Raw genomic sequence first — 6,723 nt, forward strand, 5'->3', positions numbered from 1 at the left:
ACGCAAGAAGGGATGTGTTATTGACTTCATATCGAGATAGGAACCAATGGCGAGAGGCAGTCCTCGACGATCGATAATGATCTAACCACTCGTGAAGAGTGGATGCTTGTTTACGTGATTGCTTTTTTTTTGCATTGCATATTTTTTAATATAATTGATCTTTGTTGCTTGATGTTTGATGCATAATGGGGGAATCAATAATTGTTAGGAAACCCAACTCACTGAGCAAATTAGTTTCTCATTAGATTCTTTGTTTTGTAGGTAACCCGTAGTAGGATCCATTTGGGATCGGAAGAGCACAAAGATGTTGGTGTAGATTTGCTACCTTTTGCAAAAATGTACGTTTTGTAATATGTAAGATATGGTTTTGAATATCGGCCGAGCATGTATAAAGTTTTGCTGTGGTTGAACTTAAAGTATATATGAATATGAAAAGATTTGTGAAATGCTTGGATTGCATATGATACTAGTCCTAGTCCGGGACGAACTAACAAACGGTTTCAAACTCGGGTTGCAAAGCTTTAACTTGTAATCGCTAGGAAACCCGTTCTTAGACATATGTCTTGGGATTTCGAATTAATCTATCCGAGAACTTCAAGTCAAATATTTGGGCACGTGGTAGTAGTATCTTCGATCTGGTTAGAGTTCTTTAGTTTTTCGTGCATGTTCTTGTTTGATTGGTGCATGGCAAACTAATTAACTTTTACTTATTTCGAATTGAGGGTGTTACGGCCGGGGAGATTTTTACACGTATAAAATTTGAATCTTTAACGCACAAATAAAATATATAATTGTATAGATTAAATTATATAACTAATGACAGAAATTAAATTAAATTACTTTTTCTTTCTTACCCAAACCTGAGATAAATTAAAATTAAGTCTAAGCAGATCAAAGCAAAAAAAAATGATCAGACAACAAATAATTTTAATAATAACCAAATCATATATATATTAACAGACTTCCTAATTATAAGGCCACGTTTATGATGTATATCTTAATGAAATATCCTAGATTAGGAAACATAATCTTTTCTTTCTAACAAAAAAATAGAAATTTCATAAATTAATGATTGTAATTTGCTTTTGTTAAGAAAATATTTGTTACCCTAATTAAAAATATCACCAAAGACCAAGATTCTCACATCTTTCAGTAATAATTGCTGTGGTCAATTAGTAATTTATTCTTTTAGCAATTTTTATTATTTTGGTAACAAATCATTCAACAGTAACATTTGATATTTTTCTTTTCTTATTTTAGGTGGTCAAGATAGATTTCACAAAATTGTATAAATAGGCTTATCACATCTAACAAAAAAAATCACAAACAAGAAATAATACTACATAAAATCAATTAAATATGCGTAGTTCATCTTTCATAGTTTATGTCGTTTTAATGACCATTTTTTCTCCAATTTTTCATGTTAAAATTGTGTGTAGTATCACTTGTGCAACGATGAAAGACACAGTGAAACCTTGTTCAGATGTTGTCAGGCAACCAGATAACAAATGAAATGATCACAGAAAACCATAAAAATAACACTACATAATATACACTATATATTTCATTTAAACATCTATTAAAATAATAAACAAAGATGATTGTGATATATGTGAAATAGCCGGCTGGAGATTTAAGGGGTGTATTGAACCAAGAATTTCAGAAGATTTTGGGATTTGATTAAAATTAGGAAACATATTCTTTTCTTTATAACAAAAAATATTTTCCATAAAATTAATGAATGTAATTTGCATTTTGTTAGAAAAATATTTGTTACCGTAATTAAAGATGTCACCCAAGATTCTCACATCTTTCAGTAATAATTGCATTGGTGAATTAATAATTTATATTTAATGCAATTTTTATGATTTTGGTAACATATCATTCCACAGTAATATTTAATATATCTTTTTATTTTAGGTGGTCAAGATTTTCACAAATTTGTATAAATATGCCTACCACATCTAACAAAAAAAAATCACAAACAAAAAATCATACTACATAAAACCAATTATATATATGTGTAATTCAGCTTTCATAGTTTCTATCATTTTAATGACTATTTGTTTCTCCAATTTTTCATGCTAAAATTGTGTGCAGTATAACTTGTGCAATGATGAAAGACACAGCGAAACCTTGTTTATATGGTGGCAGGCAACCAGGGGAGAAGCCAACAGATGCTTGTTGTAATGCTATATATAGTCTAAACCTCCAAGCAACAACAACACAAGCTCGAAGAGATCTCTGCCAGTGTTTTAAAGATGTTATAACGTCATCTCCATATATAAAACTTATCGACGTTCCTGCACTTTGTGATATTCCTCTACCTGTTCCTTTTACACCATCGGTAGATTGTCAAAGGTATATATAATGTCAACCTATATTTCATAGTCATGTTTTTAATTTATTTTTACTTTTTATTTTTTGTATTTAATTTATAATTTAGCTTTTCTAAATTTTTTTTAATATAAATCTGTATTTCAGAATTACATTTTGAACTGACGAAGAAGATGTAACGGGAAAAAAGATAATAGATACAACAACAAATGTACTACAATATTTATTTTTAAATAATAAATAATATTATAATACTTTCAGTCATTCATGATCATATCCCCTATATATTATTTGTGAAACATTACAACTTATTTTTGTAACCACGTGTCATCACTAGGATGATTCTTAGAATTATTAGAGAAATATGTTGGTCCATCTAATTATATAATAAGCTTTTTATTAAACTAATCATAAATTCATTATTAATTTCATTTATTATTTCCTTAAATAAAGATTACGGAATTGCCTAATGTGGCTAAAGTATATATGACAATTAATGATTTTGAATAATAAAGATCTGATAAAAAAATAATGTATCTTCTATCAAATTTGTTTAATTTTAAACTATTAAAATAATTTAAAAAATCACAATAACCATATTATAAAAATTTATATTTTTCTTTTTATGTTATATTTTGAATTTTAAAAAATGACTATAAATTACTAAAACTGTTAAAAGTCTCACATTCAAATTTTGCGATCCATGGTTTAAAATTTTTGTTATGACAAAATACAAATGATTACAAAATCATATAAATAAAAGTTTAATTTAATTAATCATTAAGATTTAAAATGTATATGTATATATATCATTCTAAATTAAACTAAAACCATATTGAATAAATAAATATTTTAATTTCAAAATTTACTTTGAATATTTTTTTTGATAAAATTTTTGAACTAACATTGATAAATTTTTTTAAATTGTAAATTAATAAAATTATTAATCGCACAATGAAAATTTTGTTATCAGTAATTTAAAGTTTTTGCTATTAAAGATACACATGATCAAAAAAACATATGAGTAGAAAACATCATTTAATAGACATTAATATTAAAAATATACTATGTATGTTAATATCATTTAAATTTAATTACATATCCTATCAAATTTTTTAAAAAATTGTTTGGATTAATAAAATTGATTTATACGTTCGCACCAATTTAATTATATATGTAATAGTTACTGACTTTTAATTATTCAATATATATTTATTATTTCATAATATGTAAGAACATATAATACATAAAATAATTTATATATATAATGTTTATCCCGCGCAAGACGCAGATCTTAATCTAGTTTTCTATTATAAAGAGACAGTACGTAGAAATAAATTTAGTGGCTATAATGGAAACACCATAGTAGTCACTTGATTTGAAATCAAACTAATTAGGTATCTCGTCCGCGCATGCGGATATAAGTATTTATAGTTACTTATTAATACATACATCTATACTATTAAAACAGAAAGTGTTTTTCTTAAGTCATCATTTGTTTTGCAAGTATTTACAAGTGTTTGATTAGAATATATCTAAACATTAACAAACTAAATTGCTTACAATATCCTGACAAGATCTTTAGAATATTTAAACAAAAAAATATTTTTTAAATAACTAAATGTCAATATCTTAAATTTTTAAATTTCGTAATATGGTTTCATGTATGATTTGCATTAGATATAGTATTTTTTAAGAAAATGTATATGTAGCAGTCCGTCAGCTTTTTTTTCTATCGGACTTATGTGATGATTAGTTCGGCTGTGGCTGTAAAAATTTAGTTGTAAAAGTTTAGATGTAAGTAAGTTGATTGTAGTTGTACAGTTGCTAATGTAGATTTTTTGCAGAGATTTTTGTTATAATTAAATTTGTTGTAGCTGTAGATTATATGTTGTAGATATTTTAAAATAAAATATGTGAAATATGTGATATATATATAATAATTATTTTTATCAATTAAAATAATTTTTATTAATATTTTTATAAGTTATCAAAGTTTACTGTTATTTAAAATGTGCTATGTAAATAACATTAATTCTATTGAAAATATTTCAATAATTTTAAACACCAAAAAATAAATTAAAGTATTTATCGATGTTTGTTATTATGATTACCTAATTTATTTGATATTTTAGATAGTTTTTTCATTTTAAAGATTCTAAAGCTTATAAAAGAAAGATGTAGGGCTTTTTGCCTAAAATGCATAAGAAAACAATTGCTTAATTTTTTAGTCGTAGCTTTAAAAGTAAAGCTAAAACATAATTGGTAAAAATTAATAGAAACTTGACGTATATTTTAATTTTTAAAAATAAAGGTACAACATGATGGTAAAGTTTAGTGCTTTAAAAATAATTAAAGCTAAAGTACCTAGGAAGTTAAATTCCAGCCAATCGACCCCCTTACTTTTATTTCCGTTATTTAAATATATATTGTACTCATAATTAGATATGATTATAACATACACATATCAGTTTTTATCATATGAAAATATATTTGAAATCATATATGATACTATAAAATATGCTATTAATTTTTTTTACACATTCCAAAATAAGTGTTCAGTTTCTATTCTTAAATCAAAATTGGAAGTAATATGCTTAGAATTTTAATAAAATCTAAATTAACATTTCTAATAAATGATTTCTCGTCTAACTTAAAATTGGAAGAAAAATTTGAAGATATCACCTAAAATAACTTATACAATTTGTTAAAACAGAAAAAGAAAAACGTTATACTTAAAAAGAGGGTCTAAATCTTTAAATTTTCAACCGAAATTTATCAAAATAAGACCTCTAATCAAAACACGGGTCACCAGTCAGCCAAAATAAGCCATTTAAAAAAAGGTTACATGGAATCGGAAGCGGGTACGCGGAAGCGGAAGAATATGGAATTGCAGAAGCGAGATTTTTCAAACAATTAGGAAGCATGTACGTGTTAGAAGCGTATATTCACACACACACACACACACACACATATATATATATATATTAGAATATAATAAAATTTTATTAACTTTATGACTAAAACTTATATCATTCAAATATAAGATAAATAATTTATTCATTTATAATAATTTCAGATGATTTCATACTAAAACTGTGAAATAAACATAGATAGTTTATATGAAATTGTTATATTAATTATTTTTAATATTTCATAAATAGTTTACACAATATATTTGAATATATTCTATATATTTAATAAGAACCTCAATGCGTAGATATAATTTATAGTATTAGTTTTAATATTGTATATTTCTATTTTCCTATTTTATTACTATTAAGGTTTGGATTTTATATATAAAAAACATGATTTTATATTTTTATTGATTTATGACATTGTGTTATTAAAAGAGAAATTTGGACGCATATACATAGTACGATTTATATTGAGACACTAACCAAAGGTAAAGGCATGCTATGATATGTTACATATTATAGCAAGTGTGGACAAAAATACCCTTACATGCGCGTAGAAGGGTGAAAACAATATTTTTTTATATTCAGGAAAAACGAGAGGTCGCAATCATTTTGTTGAGAATAGGTTTTCTCAGGAAAGAGGCAAAATATTATTTAGGGATTTTTGGAAGTATACCTCAATTCCCGGCTACAGAAACGAGAAACGGTGGTTGAAAAGAGAAGCGGAGGCGCCGACATATGGATTTCAAGTGTTAGGGTTTCCACGGAGAAGACGGCGTGGAGACAAAAGCGGCGAGGAAAGGTAAATCCGATTTCAATAGCAAATATAAACCGGGTTTTTGAGGGCTGAGTAACACGAAATCTTTTGTTGTTCAGAATATTTGGGAAACCAGATGATATTGCAGAGTAAGCTGTAGAATCAGTTCGACGGGGTGTACCGGACGACGGCGCAAGAGGGAATTTGCGAAGAAGAAAGGTATGTATGGGACCTGTTTTCAGTGAGTACTATACAATTCGATACTCGGAAATTGTATAGTATGTGTTGGATTAGTATTACCTTGAAATGGATACTATAGTTGTAGTGATATAGTTTTAAGAGGTTGAAATGGTGAAGTCGGATAAAATATACCAAATAGAAATCTAGTATAATATGAAGAGGATGTTTGAAGACGCTGATGGTTGCTGCTGTTGTATTATATAATGTAGGTTTCGTAGTGTGGGTTTGGACATATTTAGTCTATAGCAATGTTGCAGAACTGAGAAATGTATTTTTTTTTGTGTAGGATGGAAGAATTAGGTTTGCCGGAACAGTTGTATCAGACAGGGTACAACCAAGCGGACGTAAAAGAATTAAAAATTACTTCAGTTTAAGATAGATAGATGTTATCAAAAAAGCACTATCTGATGCGCAGCATGAGATGTTAGCAGAATCGCAATTCCGTCTGATAATGCTAATGGGGGGGGGGGG

The sequence above is a fragment of the Brassica oleracea genome, chromosome C5, assembly GCF_000695525.1.
Source record: "Brassica oleracea var. oleracea cultivar TO1000 chromosome C5, BOL, whole genome shotgun sequence".
NCBI classification, from domain to species: domain Eukaryota; kingdom Viridiplantae; phylum Streptophyta; class Magnoliopsida; order Brassicales; family Brassicaceae; genus Brassica; species Brassica oleracea.